Source organism: Nicotiana attenuata, unplaced genomic scaffold (genome assembly GCF_001879085.1).
Source record: "Nicotiana attenuata strain UT unplaced genomic scaffold, NIATTr2, whole genome shotgun sequence".
NCBI classification, from domain to species: domain Eukaryota; kingdom Viridiplantae; phylum Streptophyta; class Magnoliopsida; order Solanales; family Solanaceae; genus Nicotiana; species Nicotiana attenuata.
Window position 1 is genome coordinate 345,307 of NW_017671067.1, and position 21,011 is coordinate 366,317.

At 35.2% G+C, this 21,011-nt stretch overlaps 1 long non-coding RNA gene across 2 annotated transcripts; it reads right to left on the bottom strand.

Annotated features, from left to right (window-relative positions):
• Nucleotides 1–5,585: 5,585 nt before the first annotated feature.
• On the bottom strand, nucleotides 5,586–10,550 carry LOC109205663. Of its 2 annotated transcripts, XR_002064710.1 has the most exons (4): nucleotides 10,043–10,550; nucleotides 7,716–7,838; nucleotides 7,446–7,634; nucleotides 5,586–6,511 (listed from the first exon to the last, which is right to left on the bottom strand). It is a non-coding gene; the product is annotated as an uncharacterized LOC109205663 (long non-coding RNA). The 2 variants fall into 2 exon arrangements; XR_002064711.1 differs by lacking the exon at nucleotides 7,446–7,634 and having other exon boundaries at nucleotides 10,043–10,547.
• Between the last annotated feature and the right edge of the window lie 10,461 nt (nucleotides 10,551–21,011).

The following is a 21,011-nucleotide window of genomic DNA, read 5'->3' on the forward strand; positions in this document are numbered from 1 at the left end:
GAGAGGAAAAAGATTCCAAACGGGCAAAAAATTGCGCAATAAATGAAGACAAATGACAGGGACGGGAGTTGCCATTTGTCTATGAATATGAGATGAGAGAGAGAGTTCTAAGAATTTTAATGAGAAAAATGATGAATTCTGCTACAGGACAATACCATTGTCCAACTCTCCATTTGTGGAAATTTAGCCTCTTCTGGAGCTCGTAATAAATACTACTAGTAGTGTGTTTTCTGTTTCATTAACTGTCTTGAAACTCTGAATAATAGGAGTATCTATGACTTCCAAGAGTTAATTACAATTTAGAAGTACAGTATAGTCTTAAGTTAAATTCTTACATCTCATTCCTTAGTTACAACTTACAAGTATAATCAATGAAAAAATTTTGTGGCTATTCCGTATATGAGCTCTGAGTTACTTTATACTACATTTTTTTTAATCGGAACTAGTCTCTATCACGATACAAATTTCTTATTTCCTTTCTCTTAGTTTTGATTACTCATTTCAAGCAAGAGATAATTTTCTTTTGAACATTTTTATTATTGAGAACCTAATTGCGTTGTAGCAGGGCACACCACGTTACTACTGATCTTTCGAGTTAAGATTATTAAACGAGTTCCGACAAACAAAATTCAAATGATTGTGATGCTACGTTTGCGAATGTGAATGGTACTAATATACTCATCCAGCAATTTGTCTATTTTCAATGTTTTTTTCCTCTCCTTTCTTGTTTGTGTCTACCCTTTGGTTTTCTCCAAATTTGATACATTTACCCTCCTAAAAAAAAACCAAAGCCCCCTTTCTCATTCTCATTTTCTCTCTTTTCCTATATTAGACCATCTTGTTTTGACGGTCCTCCTCCAGTTTTAATTGTTACAAAGAGCTGAAATGTTGGAATACTGTCTAATGCTACTCTATCAAATAGGATAGACACTTCAAATGCATGGACAGCTTCTATTCACAAGGACACAATTTATAACACCTTAAGCGACTATTCTGATATATCCTTTCTTAAGTTGGAGGATAATTTCAGCAAAAAACTTGCAGAAATATGATCTTTTTGGGGTGATTTTTGACTTGTGACCCCCGCTTATCCCATGGAAAGTTAAAAGTGTTGCCCATGGAACAAGCGAGTGACAAAACTTGTTAAACTTAAAATTCTGCCCATAGGACAAACAGGAACAAAAATCCACTTTGAGGTCTATTTGTATACTTCACCCTAATTCCAGAGTTCAATCGAGCAGAGAAAATTCATCAAGCCAGCTGCCTTCATATGGCCCATATATAGCTCACATTAAAAAAAACCACCTCATATTAATATAATTTCAATGGAAAAGAGTACTGTCTTTTCCTATTTAAAGGTCACTATATCAGTGTGCCAGATATTCTCAGGCATTCTAATCTAGCTGTATTTCGAAGGCTTCTTTTTCAGTACTTTCTTCGACATACCCTACTTATAATGGAACCACGTCCTTATGTCCATTGTTGATTTCATATGAAGTCGTAAAATTAGTCTCTCCTCCAAAGTTTCCTAATGGTTTAATGGGTAACAAGTACTATAAGTCTGATTCTCAAGACGAGATTTTCGAAATTTAACTATTGATTTTAACTATTTTTATGTCTAAATTACGACCATGAAAAGAAAAATAAAATTCCTGAATTTCACGTATAAAATATCAGGAATTATGAAATTTATAGGAGCATGATTTATGAAGAATGTGAGTTAAGCGATAATGTTTTTGAGGCCAAGCTTTGAAGGGGCATTCTCACCACATGATTGGGTGTGTGCCCTTTCATGTAAGAATAATTGGGTAATTACCCATCGATGAACAGCATCAGTCTCTTTCTGATTTTGTATCTTTGTACAAAAGTTATAAGAAAAAGTAGAATAAAGACAAACCTGTTATGAAACAATAAAAGAAGAAGAATAGTATTACAGAGAAAAGTAGGGAGAGAGAATTCTTATTGATTTGGGATGAATTACAATGGAATGGAAACCCTCTATTTATAGGGAAAAGGTGACTTAGCCACCAAGTAATAAACCCTAGAATCTCCCTAAATATAGACATTCACCATAAATAAAATTCTATTTATAACACTCCCCCTTGAATGTCTATTCAACAGATAATGTGCCTCATTAAAACCTTAACTAAAATAAAACCCAGTGGGAAAAAAATTCTAGAGAAGGAAAAAGAGTACACATATCTAATAATACGCCTTTTGGTTGCCTCGTTAAAAACCTTGTCAAGGAAAACCCAATGGGACAAAACCTTGTAAGGGAAAAAGAGTACAACGTGTATTAACTCCCCCCTGATGAGAGCATCAATTCACATCTTTAAGCCTTCGCATCCCAATCTTGTGCACCATCTTCAAAAGATCTTTGGTAGAGATTTGATGAACAAATCGGCCATATTAACTTGAATGAATATATTGCACCTTTAAATCATCATTCTTGATAGAGATGAATTGTCTTCATATGATCTTGTTGGAATCGTCATTTCAATATCTTCACATAGAGGTGAAACTCTTGCTATCATATTATCATGCCTATAGTAATAGCAAAATACATTTGTGCACAAATTGCATCGAGGAAGTGGTACTTCAAGATCAAGAATTGTATATGCTTTAAGCAACTTAAATCCTTCAGGGATTGTTAAGTCATATAAGCCATATAATAGACTTTAGATGCATATCAAGTTTTCATGTCATGCTAGACATATAAGTTATCGAAAACTGATTGCACGTACCATCGACTTTATACTTTCAAGTGTTTGAACTACATGTTCAAAACTACATGTCTTTCATATGAAACCAATTCTATTTGAATTGTTTCTCCAGACTTAAGATCCTCATATATATTTAGCGTTATTATAGATGACATCGACAAACATTTTATATCAGTTTCAATATTTTTTTCATAAAGACATAACATAGAGATCTCTTCATTCATATTTTCAGGTACCTGAATGTCTCATGAGATTTTATGAAGTGTTATGTCATGTGATCTTCTAGATCACTTGCCTCCTTTATTATGATCATTTAGATCATTTGCTCATCTTCTTTATCAAGAAGTTTATTTGAAACCGACTTGTCTATACGCTTCAAGCGTACCATAGACTTTGTCCTTCTAGGACTTAATAGGAGCATTTGCAATGAGAATATAGTTACTTTCTATGGGTCAGCAAATGCGTCTGGCATGCTTTGCAATATATTGCAACTGAATTATCCTTTTATGAACTTCAAGTTCATATTATCTTATTCGAGGATCTAGATGTACAAGTGATAATTCATTCCACGTAACCTTTTCTCAGTTGTTTATCATGTCTCCCCCACATGTTAGAAAAACTAACTTATTTTCTCAACTTTGAGAACCCATCTTTGTGCGTTATGGTGTTAATCAAAATATACACTGCACATCAATAATAATAAGATGGAATTATTTGGTTCCTGACCATGAACCACTTGTGAGGGGAGAAATTAATATACTTTCGTATATAACGTATATCAAACTGATATATAAAACTTTGTTCTCATAAGCAATTGTTTAGCTATTAAGTGGAGGCACTCAATAAATCATTATGCTGAACCAGCTGTGATGTAGACCAACTTATCAAGATGAACTTCTTGAATAGAAAATCTGGAATATGCTCTAAATTAAATTATTGAGCAAGTTACCTCGCAAACACCATGTTGCGGGTTAATAATAATCGCACATGTAACCATCTCATAGATGCATCTTATGTGGTATACACGGCAGGTGAATGGGCCCATATTCACCTTTGATATTTTCAGCATTCATGGGATTCAATCCAAATTTTAGTTGATCTATTAATTAATGAGAACAAGCAATATAAGAGAATTCGTAAAGAACTTTCTAGTTCTTTAATATTTACCCATGTGAATTCTCTATTATTTTTGCACATCATACATGAATTAACATGGCTAAACCAAGTATGCCAACTGGATAAATTATCAATATTGATAAAATTCGGGTTTACACCATGATGTGTGCAATTATGAATAAACTCCAATTTTATTATGATAAGGGTTTTTATATCAATAAATATCCACTTCATTGTGGTATTCTTTTGTTTATGTAGTACAAATTGGAGAATAAAGCGGGTAGCTTTTCACATACATATTACCCCGCTACAAGATGTAGTAATAGAAGATATTAAATCTTTCATTTATTTATAGTCTCAATATAATCAACCGCTTTCGCGTATACTTTGGAAACTGAATAAGTTTCTTTGAGACTTACTACAACACAATACCTTATTGGTAATTAATTGTGTTTCTCCAAAATAGTATAATTGGCTCTTGCAGAGTTCTCAATTAATTTTGTAGTACCACATATTCATCAACACCCAATATCTCTTTTAATGAGAAAGTTATACCATTATGGTTATGGTCAAAATTATATGCAAGATCTGTTTCTTGCATTACCGTTGACTTTTAATAATCACAATGCCAAAATATTTTGGCGTACAATAGGTACGTGACCAATGACCATGCATGCCATAATAATGATATTATTTTCTTATATCATCTCAAACCTCCTTCTAGAGGTGAGTGTGGTATATACCACTAGCACGCTCATATTCTTCCAAAAATGAATATGTATTCTTAAATTAGATGTTATCACATTCACATCATGAATAGACCATAATCATCTATATGTGCTTTATAAAATCTCATGTCAAATATTTTCACAAGTGGGGGATTATTTTGAGAATCCTTATTATTCTCATTATCACAATGATGACGATTATAATTTCGTCTATTGCCACGTCCACATCCATTGATACATTCATAGTGATAATTTTGTCTTCTTTCAGACTTATCACATACTGCTATCACATTCTCTTAAGGGAATGAGAATGGAGCAAATTCAATGGGACGGGTTTCCACTTTTTGTGCCCATAATCATACATGAATTTGATCATGGCAAGAAATAGAAACTTTTACCACTTCAGGTGGTTATAATTTCTTACAAACTCCATTAGAGTTTTAATCAAACTTTGTTGTCTTTGCTTGTATTTAAAATCAAAGTATAGAATAAAAGAGAAAAATACGGTAAAACACTTACCTTAAATCCAGAATTTAATCATGAAGAAAGTTCATGGAACAATTGACAATCATTATGCTCAAACCCAAAGTTTCTACTCAATTGGTTAGAGTCTCGTGCTGATAACGTGTTATGAAACAATAAAAGAAGAAGAATAATATTGCAGAGAAAAGTAGGGAGAGAGAATTCTTATTGATTTGGGATGAATTACAATGGAATAGAAACCCTCTATTTATAGGGAAAGGGTGACTTAGCCACCAAGTAATAAACCCTAGAATCTCCCTAAATATAGACATTCACCATAAATAAAATTCTATTTATAACAAAACCTGAATTCTGAGGGGAGCTTTGTAGCATACACTTGGCCATGTCTGTAAACAGGCCAAAATAGGACTACAATTTCAAAATACTATCAATTCTTTCTCATTCCTTTGACATTTGACTCACGACTTTTGCATCAATTTAGACTAGGTGAATTACACTACACGTTGCAGGGCGTCCATAATTTTAACACACTGAATAATACGAACCGAACAGAGCCAATTCTATTGCTGTACTTGTATTTGTCTTGCTATTTACTACTGCAGCTTTAATGGATACAAGTTTATGCGAATTCACTCACAAACGTACACACTAATTGTCTGTTACAAATGAGCCATTCAAAATAAGCAGAAATTTTCTCTCTATCAGAGATACAAGGTGGGAACAATATGCATAAAACACTGGACAGAAACTCAAACACCCCCATCCCCCAAAAAGTATCCTTTCATAACTTCTTGTTGTTAAGGCCGTGCTCCTGACTGCTAAGAAGCATATCCTAGACCAAGAGGTCGTTAAAGAATGTCACCTTCTGGCATCCACATGCAAAGAAGGCGATAATAAAATTTTCTTCCCTCTTTCCTTCCATACCTAAAGAGCCCCTTTTTCAATCTGGTCAACATGCCAGACACCGTGTTTGTCACAGGTTTCCATGACCTCAGCTTTATCATCTTTAACTTAGACAACTGGAGATCTTTGTGCAGACAAGCCGTCAAGACTAGGTCGAGTACAATAGATGATATCTTATTCTCTGAACTCCTCCTAATGGGACTAAATGTCTTATTTACAGGTTTTGCAATGGATCTCACGTCCCAAACCCTTAGATGTTCATAATAGCTACTGGTCAGCAAGATATTAGGGTGACTTGGACTCTCTGCAATGTAACGGATGCCTATTGCATGAACTTCCGTATTGTGGTAAGCTAACTTACAAGGATCATCTCACAAATCCCGGCAAATGAATTTGCAGTCATCCTGACAGTGTATATAGCAGCTGTGGCTGGTGGATATCAAAAGAGGCAGCCAAAGCTCATAATCATGTGCTTTTCAGTCTTGGGAAATACTTAGTTGAGATTCAAGGATTGATGTTACTACCCGTATTTATGACATATCTCTAGCAAATCGATCCCTACAAGAAATAGAAGACCTTGTCATTGAAGCACTTCAGTTATTTCCTCAATAAAAGGTACACTTTTTGTAACATGAAGAGAGATCCTAAGTTATTAACAAAGTGACTGGTATTGTAAACACAGGTTAAGAAAGAGAAGTGAGTGGTATTGTTAACATAAAGTACATACCTGGAACGGAGGATATAAACTTTCTAATTCTTAATATATTCAATGAGCCTCATAAGTCAATTCTACATATGCATGATTCTATGTCCTGCTCTGGCACCAACAACCCCCTCGCCAGAAAAGCCAAGATCTCTTATAGCAGTGATTAATTACTAAAAGAAACTACATGAGTTCTTAGCACTTGCCAAATCTCACCCAAGAAAAAGAAATCATAATACCTATTCACACTTTTATAACTACCATTGTTAAATGTTGCACCATGGTTTTTATTGAAAGAACACTAGAACATACAGCTATAAGTGACAATGAGTACTTTCTACAGTTTACACATTGCTTGATAAGTTTCTACTACACTCTAACAGAGTATTTTCCCCCAAATCTTTATGTATTCCAAACCTCGGGAAAACTTGTTTCTTTCACTACTGTGTTTGATAACCTCTTGATTTGGCTACAGAATTAATAAATGTGATCAAGAGTACTGATAGCACACTCGAGTGGAATCTCTTGATAACTATAGTTGTTTTAGACCTGCCATTATATATTGGTGTTTCAATAATGAATTTAAGTGGTTCTACAAATAAATATTTAGTCCTAAGTAAGAAATAAAATCCCATTTGGCTGTATTCCCTGAACTAAGGTCATCTAACTTCTTTATCATGTGAAAGGAAACATAAGCATACCATGAATTTCTGATCCATCTAAAGAAGAACTAAATTTGACTACTCTGGCATAACCATTAACATCGGCCTGAGCAAGTAAAGGACCAACCTTTCTCCCAACAGAGGTCAGGGCACCATTCTATATCAGAATTACCAGTTACTTCCATTTGGCAAGCCAATTTAAAAATATGAGCATCAGCATCAACATCAACAAGGGATAACTACAGGACCAAACATCCTGAACTCCTTGTAGAGTGTACTTAGAGGCAGCTAGAATATGGTGGAAAAATTCACGAGTCTGAAACAGCACAGGATTGGAATTTCATCAAGATAGCAACTTGACATATCAATAATTAACGTACAAAATAAATGATCCCACCTGTGCCAACTGTTGAACAACCACAGTGGCCAATCTACGTGCACTCTCCATCTTCTTCATCTCTCAACCTTTGCCTCTCTTTTTCTCTTATTTGATCCCCCAAAATCCTGTGCTTCTACATGCCTATGAATATGAAATGTTAAGACTTAAATTAAATGATGGGAAAATCTTGGAATTCCCTAAAGAACACATTTTCTCTGAAAAAATAGTTAACATGTATGATCTGACATTCTATATAACATGTGAAGCAAAAGAAGGAGAACAAAGGCATCATTATGCGACGTGATGGAAAAAGAATCACTCAAGAAAAGTTTGCACCCTAAAATCAATCAATTACAAACTTGATACTTTAGTGATATTATCACATCAACCTGCAACTTTGATAACGAAAAAGAGCAACAAGATAAACTTGTTACATAGTTACTATTTTCTTTTCTTTTCCTTTATTTTCTTTACAAACTTGATACCTTAGTGATATTATTCCTCTGTTTCTTTTTTTTTTCCCTCCCTTTTTTTTTGTTTTATTTTAAATCTATACTCTTCTTGTCTCCTATGACCATATTATCCTAAAGAATCACAAAAGCTTTTTTCCTTTTTGGTGCAACATTAGAGGTTTCCAATTGAAATTTACAAGTTTTAAAACTAGTACGTGTTAGGTGGTACTGGTACAAAAACATTTAAGACCTTTTCAAAACTAGAATGCAGTAAAAGTTAAGGAAGAAAAGAAACCGTCTAGATTTATGTTGGAAAACTAATTCAAAGTTGTAGTAGAAAACCTAACTTTTTTAGAATTTGATATTTGCAAGTTTATTTAATTCATGTCTAAATAGGATTTGTAGTCATAATTATATAGGAATAGGCTTTACTATTTCTGGTCAAAATAAGCTTGGCACTATTATAAATAAGGGTGCTACTAGTTATTTTTATTGTGTGGAGGAAATAAAGAATTGTAGAGATCAATTCAAAGATTTATAACAAAATATTTTCCTTCATATTGGTATGATCTTGGGAGAGAATCAAGTAGCTTCCGCTGTCGGCGGGCCGGCGCTAGCCAATGTGCGCCGCCCGTCTGGCCGAAAAATATGTTGGCAAAATCATAGATAGTTGTCAGTAAAATTAGATTATTCGATGAAAAGTTTCAGGACAGATTCAAGAAAAAAAAACAAGTTTAAAAAGGTGCAAACAAATATGGCACAAGAGGAAAAAACTCTTCTCTAAAAATTTGAGAGAGGCTTAAAAAAAGTCGGAAGTTGATTACGCGCTTCAACAAAATTGGGTGTTGGTGACAAAGTGCATCAACGAGAGTTGAAGATAGGTGCTTCAACAAAACTGAGTGTTGGTGACAAAGTGCATCAACGAGAGTTGAACACAGGTGCTTCAACAAAATTGAATGTTGGTGACAAAGTGCATCAACAAGAGTTGAGGCAGGTGCTTCAACAAAATTGGGTGTTGGTGACAAAGTGCATCAACGAGAGTTGAAGACAGGTGCTTCAACAAAACTGAGTGTTGGTGACAAAGTGCATCAACGAGAGTTGAACACAGGTGCTTCAACAAAATTGAATGTTGGTGACAAAGTGCATCAACAAGAGTTGAAGGCAGGTGCTTCAACAGAAATTGTGTGTTGGTGACAAAGTGCATCAACGAGGGTCGGAAATATGTGCTTCAACAAAAGTGGAAGTTGAAGAGAAACTCTCAAATACAACAAGAACAACAAAAAAGTCAGACGTACAACTTTGAAGTACGGGAGAATGTTGGAAAACTAATTCAAAGTTGTAGTAGAAAACCTAACTTTTCTAGAATTTGGTATTTACAAGTTTATTTAATTCATGTCTAAATAGTATTTGTAGTCATAATTTATATAGGAATAGGCTTTTCTATTTCTAGTCAAAATAAGTTTGCGCTATTATAAATAGGGGTGTTACTAGTTATTTTTATTGTGTGGAGGAAATAAAGAATTGTTATTGATCAATTCGATTTATAATAAAATATTTTCTTTCAATTTATATGACACTCTTTCTAGTTGGAGGCACCCCTAAACCTTAAACACTATTATACAAAATATATTAGTGTACCCAATTTTCACAACTTCTCTATACTTAAATCAAACAAACATTTTCAAACTCAATATTCAGTCAAAAACCATCCTTTAAAATGTGAAAGCGATATATTCACCTTGCTGCATCATCAATCAATTGACTAGTAAAAGAAATGCAAACATGGCTGAAATGACACTCATCAAAATTAAGAGTATTAATAAATGTTATTTCAATCAAAAGGGCAAATGAGACACACAAAGGATAGAAATTGAAGGGACAAACGCTGTGTACCGATAGGCTGAACCAAAGAAAGTGACATGACCTCAGTTTCGTTTCTTAACGCATCCACCAAAGTAAACCAGAAGCCCGGCAAGAGATGAGCAATTATCGTGAGAAAAATCCTCAAGCCCAAGCCAATATACGGGTCAAATTGAACATTACGAAAAGTAACAGCCAGTATATATGAAACTATTTCATTATAGTCAGAATGGGAGAAGAAGTATGCGACGGAAATAGAAATGCAGAGGAAGAGTTGAACCTCCAAACCCAGGCAAAGTTTCATTCATGGTGATGGAGTTTGCATTGGCAGTCCGAGAGCTGCCCAAAGTGGTTAGTGGTGATTGTGAGAGAATTCTAGAGCCTTTAACTTTAAATATGTGTTGTACAAATTAATTTATCAAAACGGGCTCAATAGTTGGGCTCTTTAAATGTTTTAAATTCTAGTATGAGATACAGTAGTTCTTAAAGCAATTCTTGCTAAGAAAAATGGGATTTTTTATTTTGGGTCCTCAACTAGTTAGTAGTTAACATTCAACATTTCAACATCAATATCAAATTAGTTTAGCGTTGACAAATGTTCATTTCAGTATAATATTAACAAGTAATTTGTTGTTTACGGTAAATTAACAAATTAGGGATCCGTAATATCATAAGGTCCACTTATAGCCTGTTTGGCCAAGCTTCTCCAACGAAAAAAGTGTTTTTTTCCCAAAGTTGTAGTGTTGGCCAAGCTTTTATAAGAAATAAAGTGTTTTTGAGTAGAAGAAGAAGTAGTTTTGGAGAAAGAGAAAAAATTAGCTTCTCCCCAAAAGCTCAGAAGTGTTTTTCACATGGCCAAACACAAACTGCTTCTCGCCGAAAGTACTTTTGAAAAAAATACTTTTAAAAAAAATACTTTTCGAAATAAGCTGATTTTTTCAACTTGGCCAAACAGACTATAAGTGTAAGTCTTAATTTGAATCAATCAAATATAAGTTCATAACTTTTAATTCTATTTTTACCACTCGTTATTTGCTCTCTATAAGTGAATCATTTATATTTTGTACAAAATCTTAAAACCGTATGACAATGTTCATTTAAAAATTCCCGTAAATATTCCTTTTATACCACTATTCTATCTACTTCAAACAAACCCACCACCACCATCACATAGCTCCCAATCACCTTCTAAAAAGCAACCAAACCAAGTAAGTCGATTTTTCAAATATTAGAACCAAACCAAACCAATTAAGTCGGTTTTTCTCGATTCGGTTTATGTCGGTTTTTCGGTTTTTTCGGTTATTTGTCGGTTTTTTCTTAAATATAAGACATACACTACCAAACACATATTCCGGCGACCACATTTTTAATGTAACACTATCAAATCAATTGCCCTTTGAGAAATCTATTATTTACCAAGATATATTAATGATAATTGAATCAAATAGTGATGAATAATTTAAGGACTCAATTAAAAATATGTTATTTTTAACACGAAATGGATTCTTACACTAAACAAAAGAGAACTACCAATCAAACTAGAATGTAAAGGTAAAGAACTATATTAAAAGTGAAACTATTAACATTTACCATAAATTTTTTAAAACTTTGTATAACAATATACATATTTATAGGTGTAATAATAAATTTGAAATAGCTAATCCTATAGTCGGTTTGGTTCGGTTTTTTTCTAATTAAAACCAAAACCAAACCAAATTTGATCGGTTTTTAAAGTTCAAAACCAAAACCAAACCAAACAAAAAGTATCGGTTTTTTTTGTCGGTTTGGTTCGATTTTTTGAATTTTTATGAACACCCCTAAGTGTACTTATAATTTAATGATTAAAAATTTATTCTAGATAGTTATTCCCAACTTCTCCATTATACGCTCTCATAGATCAGCCCCACTCCAAAAAGAAATCAACCAAATTAGAAAGAATTGAATAACATATTGCAAAACAAACCGCAAGCAGTAAAGTGGAAGTTGCTTTGATTCTTGTGAAATTTTAAATACAAAGTCAAAGTATGCACTCCAATTAAATATTTAATTGGACTGGCGCACGGCAAAGGTCTCTCAATGGGCAGTAGCAAATGGAGTTAGAGAAAGTATTTCCACTATGAAATTAAAAATGGTAAATTTCATTTAGGAACATCAAAAGTGATACTTAAAATCGGGGAAAGAAGCATAAACAAAGTACGTGCTAGGAATTGGGAGGGAAAAAACGTGGAATTAGCTTAATTAACAGTATCTTGGGCACGATATTAGTTGACAAAAATTTTATTTATGATATATTTGAGAAAAAGAAAAGGATAAAAAAAAAAAAAAACTTTTAGTTATCTATGGTATTACTGTAGTCAAGCAGGTTCATTCCATCAATGAGGTATTCTGTGGTATTCTTTTTTTTTTTTGTAACAAACGGATCTGGCATAAAGAATATAAACGTTGAAACCAGTCACAACATATAACTTAAATTCAATTTCTTCGGACTTAAGTTATATATATTGAGAACTTGTACATTATGAGCGTAATCTAGCCGTTGTGGTACATATTTCATGATAATGTTGAGATTTTAAAAGTGTTCAAGTTTTCTGTATTGACGTTGTAAAAATAATTTCCACAAGGTCATTTATGATATAATTACTTAATAACTATTAATTGATAATCTATCTATCTATATATATATATATATCTATACTATATTTAAAGCACGAAGGCCCTTAGTGAAATGTCGTTCGCCTTTTTTACCCTTTAAAGTATAGAGTTCACATTAAACAAAATAGTAATTTGAGTATTTCATTAATGTTTAGAAATAATTATTTAACTAATTCTCCTCTAATTTAGGAAAGCTTTTTAATTATTCTCCTATTATTAACAACCTAGGAAAGTTAATACTCCCTACGTTGTTAATACCTTTAAGGTTTTGAAGACCTTTTTTGTAGTTAAAAATTTTTTGCGTTGCCTAAGTTTTCGCCCCTACGTTCAACTCCCTATGATGGAGTATTAAATGTGTTTATTTTGTAGTTAATACCTTTTAGGTTTAGGAGATCTTTTTGATTTAAGTTTTTTGCCTTAAATCTCACACACAATTTTCTTTTTGGTTAGGAGTCTTTATTATTTGGTACTCCTTCCGGTCCACAATAAGTGATTTTTTGGCTATTTTCACACAGATAAAGAAATACACCTTTTAACATTAATTAGCAATGAAATTGACCATATTAACCTTTACTATCTCCACATAAATACTCCTAGCACATACTCCAACATTATTTACTCCAAGGGCAATGTAGGAAAAAATAATTAATTCATTCTTGAAATCTAGAAAATCACTTATTTTGGACCACCAAAAAATCACTTATTGTGGACCGGAGGGAGTAAAATTTACCGTATGTGCGTTGCCTGTGTACCTAATCTCAATATGTAAGTATACTTACAAAAAATTATATTCGAGTATGTGTGTCAATTTCATGATCAATATTTATCATGTTCAAGAACTCAAAATTTTACTTAATATATTTTTGTGACTAAACCATGCTTTGAATATTATTTATATTTTTTTTAAAATAATTCTCATTAATATAGGGTACACGCGCAACACGCATACCGTGAGACTAGTGTTTAACCAAAAATTAGATTTTAGGTCAAAGCTTGAATTTAGAAGAACACGGGTTACTGATAATCGGAAAAGAGTATATAAAGAAAGAAATTTATGAATAATATAATCAGAAAGCAAGTAAATCAAAGTATATTCCAATAGTGTTTTTTTCGTGCTTACAGTTGTTTGTGACTTTCCCTTTTATAGCCATTTTGGGAATACAGACTTTACCTTTGTCATAATAAGACAATTATGGATAATTAATGACCTTAAATATTACGTTATGCAATCATATACATTAAATACATATTCTCTAACGTTTCTAGTATTTAATACTCATTAAGTGATGTATCTGAGCTCTTTTTTGCTGTCAGATTCATTCCTTTGACTCTTCACGATCTTTGACCTTTAAATGTCTTGAATAGGTACGAGCGTTGAATTACTTGTATGACTGCTCGTGCCTTCTCCATTTAACTTGTTCGTATCTGTTGTTGCTCGTATCTGTTAACCAACCTTAATTCTTCGATTGTTTGACCAGTCTACGTGTCATGACACGTCACCATATATATATAAATACATTTTTTTCCAATACAGATAGTACCCCCACTTTCCATTTATTCATCAGTTTGAATACTTGGGAAGTGGAATTCATTAAAGGAGAATTTTTGTCACCATTAATGCTCTGATAGAGTTGACGCTTCAATTATCACTTTCATTTAATGCTTTAGACACGTGTCATCTTCTTATTGGTTCCACAGTTTTACAGCACTTTCTCAGGCTTTCTTTTCGGCTCCACTGTTCATGAAGTACCAGTTTGTGACCCTTCCATTACTGCATTTTTACTTTTGACGGTCACCCATCATCTTCTAAGAGCAAGGAGGCCTCTGAACCATTACAGGAGTCCTTGGTAGAAGAGATAGTCCCTAACGATTTATCTTTTCACCGTGATAGACAATCACTTCAAACCCAAGTTTCTGGTCTAGATCGTACCGACGCTTACCCCACTATGATTACAGAGATTTTAGCTCCCATAGTTTGCAAAGATTGTCACTGGAGTAACGATTTTCCCATTGTAATCCCCAATCCAAATCAAAGGATTACTTCATATATGACTGGACTCTCTTTCGTTTACACATACCCTTTTACTCTTGGGTTTAAACCAGCTATCGACCCAGTAATTCTCGATTTCTGTCGTTTCTTCAAAGTTTGTTTAGCATAGATTGGCCCGCTGGTATGGAGGGCTGTTGCTTGTTTAAGGCACCTGGCTAATTTGGCAGATGTTAATTTCACTTTCCCTCACCTAATTCATCTATACTCCCCTAGACTTTTTCATAATGGCATCTTTACCTTAGTGGCTAGGAGTAAGAGGGTTTTGGTGAGCCCAGAAGATGATAAGGATCGTGGCTGGTATGCCCGATTTGTTGCTGCCCCCACAGTTGGTTTAGTGGGTGAACAAAACGTTCCCTTCCCTGAGAAGTGAAACTTTGCACATAAGTCTCTCATCTCTCTCGTACCTCTTTCTTTCGAGTTTATCAATTTCTTTAACTCCGCTTCCCTCTTTCTTTTTTAGCAACCATGGGAGTTGTGGAGAACATTCCCAATTTTCGTGGTTGGGTAGATAAATTGTTGAAGATAGCGCCTATGGAGGCTAGGTCTTGGAAATTTATTTCCAATCGTCATGGTTGGAAAGTAAAGACTCACGGTATGAGTTTTTGTATTTCTCATATATAAATTTTTTTCCCTTTACTGCTTTAACTTTCAACTTTCTCTTTGTCAGGTTTTGCTATTCGAGGTGTTACTGATGAAGCAGTTGCGGCCTCTCGTTTAGGAACCCAACTTTCCTTAGAAAGTGCTCAGGATATTCTTCTGAAAAGAAAAATCGCGGACGATGATAGCTCCGACGAAGGAGAGGAGGATGGTTCCTTGGTGACAAGGCCAAGAGTTCGGAGACGTATCGTCTCTGACGAAGCTGAAGTTTCTCATCATCTTTCTCCTGCCGGGCCTGTTAATCTCGTCTCTGATGATGACGTTGCCACCCCTCATGACACTCATGAGTCGATTAACCAGCTTTTCGTTAGTGGTTTTGAGAGTGATGAGTTAGGACCCGTCTTGGATGAACCTCCCCTATCTTCCTCTTCAACTCCCATATCTTCAGTTCCTTCCCTTCCTTCTTCTGCCGTGCCTTTGGTTCCTTCCTTACCTGGTCCATCTGCTTCCGTACCTCCCTCTGCTATTTTTACTTCTTCTACCGCTCCTCCTTCTACTGTCCACAATACAGAAGTGGGTTCTACAAGTAGAAGGATTGCTATGAGGAGCGTGACTATCGAAGTGCCTGCTAACAACAGCCTTTTGAGGAAATCCGGTCAGGCGGATGTTTGGCTTGTACCTTTAATAGGCCCAATTGAGAAAGAAAAAATGAATAGCATAGTTGTCTGACTTTGATGAACGACATAGTTCATTCCACCTTGAAGGTATGTCCCTTCTTTCTTTAATTTGCCAGAATTTTTATAGAATTCTAATTTTTCTTCCCTTATCATTTTCAAGCCAACCTTATTGGTACAGAGCTGATGAGCAGAATTTCTGTATTAGAGAAGGTGGCACGTGACTCTGAAAAGGCTGTTCTTGATTCAGAGAGGGAAGCTCGTGACTTTCAGTTGGAAGCAGCTAATTGGAAGGAACAATTTGATAGTGCTCAAATTACTATAGAAGATTTGCAAGAGAACAAGAATAACCTAGAACAGCAGGTAAGAGCATTAACTTCAGAGCTTGCGGTTGTTAAGGCTTCTTCAAGTCAGGCTGAGAAAGAAAGAGAGCGTCTCGAGTCTTCTTTCTCAGAACAATTATCTAAGACAAGTGAAGAGATTAGAGAGCTGAGAGCTCTTTTAAGTCAAAAAGAAGCTTATGCTGGAGATTTGATACAGAATTTGACTCAGACCCAAGAAGATCTGCGAACTTCTGGAGACAAGGTGCAGGCCTTGGAAAAATCTCATGCCTCTCTCCAAGCCTCTTATAACTCAGCCCTGAATGAAAATGAAGGTCTCAAAAATGAAATTGCTGCTTGGGAAAGAGATTATGAGCTTCTTGAAGATAAAGTTGCAGTCGATGTAAGCTGGGCTTTTCTGAACTCCCGTCGTGATGCCTTAGTTGAAGCTAGCCAAGAAAACTTTAATCTGGAGTTAGAGTTAGCTAAGGTGATGGAGACTATTGAAAAAGCTCAACAACCACTGGACTTCCCTTCACCCGCGATTGAAGTTTTCGAAGCTGAAATTACCAGAGTTGATGTTCCCGTGGGTGAAGTTCCGGTGAGTGAGGCTCCCTTGGCTGAAACTTCTGATGCACCTTCTTCAAGCTCAATCGTTCCCCTTGTTGCAAGTCAAGTTGAAACTTCGTCTATTGATACTTCAATGGTTGAAAATCAACCCGCTTCTGTTGGTGATGCTGTTCTAGTTGAGCCCGCTGATGATCCTTCTTTAGTCCTTTCCTCTTAGTGAAAAAAAATTTACATCTGTTTTTAAATTCCCTTTTTGCAGGTATCTATTTGGAAAAACGTGTTTAAAGTTCTTGGATTCATTTGAGAGTTTTTGTAATCAAACCCTTGGCTATCACTTGAGGGTTGATTTTTAGAAGTACAAGTCCCCGAGTCTTGCTATGGGGCATTTTGTATAAATAATTCGATGACTAAGTTTATACTTAGTCTTTAGTTTTAAATATTAAGAAGTTTTTATTATCATTAAACTTCCGTCTGTTCTATTCTTGCCTTTTATTTTCAAGGACTTAAAGAATAGTCTGCATTTTTGTTCTTTGAAAAATGCTTCTGTTAATCCCATGACTAAATAACATGAGTTTTATAAAAGAGGGACTTTTTATATTCTGACACTTAATGAAGAAGACGTCTCAACTTCATAATGGTGTTATCATACGATAAAAGAAATAGGAACACACATGTTTTTTGCAATAACTTTGACAAGTTTTTATTTCTGAACCTTGACAAGTTTTGAGTAATATTTTACATGTATTTGAATTACATCTATAACTTTCTCGTAACTGTTTTCCTTGTAACAGATTTATACAAAAGAAGAACAATAGATACAGGGTTTTTTCTTATAACCCGTTTTAGTACATAGTCTTTACCCTAACCGTTTTGGGGTACATTGGTCCCTTTAGCTCCAGAACATTTAGGAAGAGTTTGAGAGATGACTCCATTGTTCTCATGGGAAAGAATACTATGATGAATGCCATTGTTCTCACGGGAAAGAATACTATGATGAATGCCATGACTTCATAACTTTCACTCCGTACTTGATTCTTCTAGGCTTGATTTTCTAAATCTTCTTTGCCTTTTTTATACACGTGACTGTATATACTATGTAGTCCCCCAAGTGTTTGAGTGTTGAAGTATGAAGCCTCGAGCACTTGGTAGTCTCCTTCACCTGGTCCTTTTCTTGAAAAGGAAATACATACAGGACTCGGGGGTGCGATTATAGATGAAGACTGCTTAACCCGTGTATACTTCTATCAGAATAATTGTAACCCTGGGCTAGGAATTTTAGTTTATTCCATTTTGCCTTACAGGTCGTGACTCATCATTTAGTACGGGTTAGCGTTTTGCCTATCATCTAAAATCGTTAGTAAAATTTTAACAATTCAAAAAATATAATTTAACATGGTGATACCTGACCGTGGGTTTTTCCTTATAAGTAATATCTCTTCAAATGAACTGCATTCCAATGTGAAGGAAGTACCTTCCCGTCCATTGTTTCCAACTCGTATGCTCCTTTTCTGCAATATCTTGAACTCTGTAAGGTCCTTCCCAGGTTGGGCTTAGTTTACCCGCGTTGGCTGCCTTTGTAGATTGAAAAACCTTTTTAAGCACGAAATCCCCAATTTTGAAGTATCTCAGTCATGCTTTCCTGTTGTAATATCGTTCGATCACTTATTTTTGTGCTGCCATTCTTATTAATGCAGCTTCTCTCTTGCCTTCCAGTAGATCCAAATTGACCCGCATCTCTTCATCATTAGACTCTTGTGTTGCTTGTGAGAATCTTGTACTTGGTTCTCCTATTTCAATCGGGATTAGTGCTTCAGTTCCATAAACTAAAGAGAAAGGGGTTTCACCTGTGCTCGCCTTTGTTGTCGTGCGATATGCCCATAAAACTCCGGGTAACACTTCAGGCCAATTACCCTTTGACTCCTCTAAACGTTTCTTTAAATTGTTGATTATGACTTTGTTCGTTGATTCTGCATGCCCGTTACCCACTGGGTGATAAGGTGTAGATGTAATCCTTTTAATTTGCCAACTCTCCAAAAACTCTATGACTTGAGCTCCAATAAATTGAGGGCCATTGTCGCATACAATTTTCTTTGGTACACCAAATCGGCAGATGATATTTCGCCAAATAAAATCTTTGACTTCCTTTTCTCGCACCTGTTTAAATGCTCCTGCCTCTACCCATTTAGTGAAATAATTGGTAAGTACGAGAAGAAACTTTACCTGTCCTTTTGCTTGAGGTAATGGTCTTACTATATCCATTCCTCATTTCATAAATGGCCACGGCGCAATGACTGTATGTAATAATTCTGCTGGCCTGTATATATTGTTACCATACCTCTGGCATTTATCACATTTAGCCACGAAACTTTCCGCTTCTTCTTCCATTTTAGGCCAGTAGTACCCTGCTCTAATCAAGGTTCTCACCAGTGATCTTCCTCCTGCGTGATTCCCGCAATGCCCCTCATGTATTTCCCTCATTACATACTCCGTTTGAGAAGGTCCGAGGCATCTTGCTAATGGACCACCGAACATTTTACAATAAAGGTTCCCCTGTTTTAAACAGTAACGAGCAGCCTTTTTTCGAAGTGCATGCGCTTGTTTCTTGTCATCAGGGACGGTACCATACTGTAAAAAAGCAATAATTTTGTTTCTCCAGTCCCAAGTTAAATTATTAAAATTTACCTCATTCTTATCAGGTTCGAGAACTGAATGAAATAAATGTATAACTGAAGCATTTGCTACGTCAGCTGCGGATGCGAGATTAGCTAAGGCATCTGCTTCAACATTTTCATCCCTTGATATTTGTATGACCTTCCAAGTTTGGAATTGCTTTATCAGTTCCCGTACCTTTTCCAAGTACTGTTGCATCCTTGCTTCCCTAGCTGTGTAAGTCCCCAGCATTTGATTAACCACGAGTTGCGAATCACTTTTGATCACTATTTGATTTATACCAAGTTCCCGTGCCAATTCTAGACCTGCAATCACAGCTTCATACTCCACTTCATTGTTAGTTATGGAATGACATTTAATAGCTTGCCTAATAGTTTCTCCCGTAGGTGGTACTAAAACAATTCCCAATCCTGCACCTTTTACGTTAGATGAGCCATCAGTAAATAAGGTCCATGTTCCTGGATTAGCCCCATTAAGTATCTGTACTTCTTTTTCAGCTTCTAACTGCATCCCTTGGCTAAAGTCAGCCACGAAATCAGCTAATATCTGGGATTTTATTGTTGTTCTAGGTAGGTACGTGATTTCATATTCGCTTAGCTCTATGGCCCATTAGCTAACCTCCTTGACAATTCATGTTTATGCAATATATTACGTAAGGGGTATGCAGTCACTACAACAATGGGGTGACATTGAAAATATGGTCTTAACTTCCTAGATGCCATGATTAGAGCAAGTGCTAGTTTTTCCAATTGTGGATTCCATGTCTCTGCATCTAACAAAGATTTACTAACATAATAGATAGGAGATTGTTTACCCTGTTCTTCTCGAACCAAAACTACGCTTACCGCAACTTCTGAAACAGCAAGGTAGATGAAAAGTTTCTCCCCAGCCTTTGGTTTTGCTAGCAAAGGTGGATTTGACAAGTATGTTTTCAAATCCCTAAGTGCTTGTTGACACTCCTCATCCCATTCAAAATGATCCTGCTTCTTAAGGGCCAAGAAGAATTTGAAACATTTTTCCGATTATTTAGAAATGAACCTTCCCAAAGCTGCGATTCTTCCCGTCAGTCTTTGAACTTCTTTCTTGTTTGAAAGTATATCAGGGATTTCTTCAGTGGCCTTAATCTGTGCAGGATTCACTTCAATACCATGGTTAGAAACAAGAAAACCTAAAAACATACCTGATGCCACACCAAATGCACATTTTTCTGGATTCAACTTCATATTATACTTTCGTAAAATTTTAAACGTGTCAGATAGGTGCGATATATGATCTTCCGAATGTTGAGTCTTAACTAGCATATCATCTATATATACCTCCATGGTCTTACCTAAATGTTCTTGAAACATTTGGGTAACTAACCTCTGATACGTTGAACCTGCATTCTTAAGACCAAAGGGCATTACCTTATAACAGTAAGTCCCCGTGTCTGTTATGAAAGAAGTTTTTTCTTCATCTCCTGGATCCAT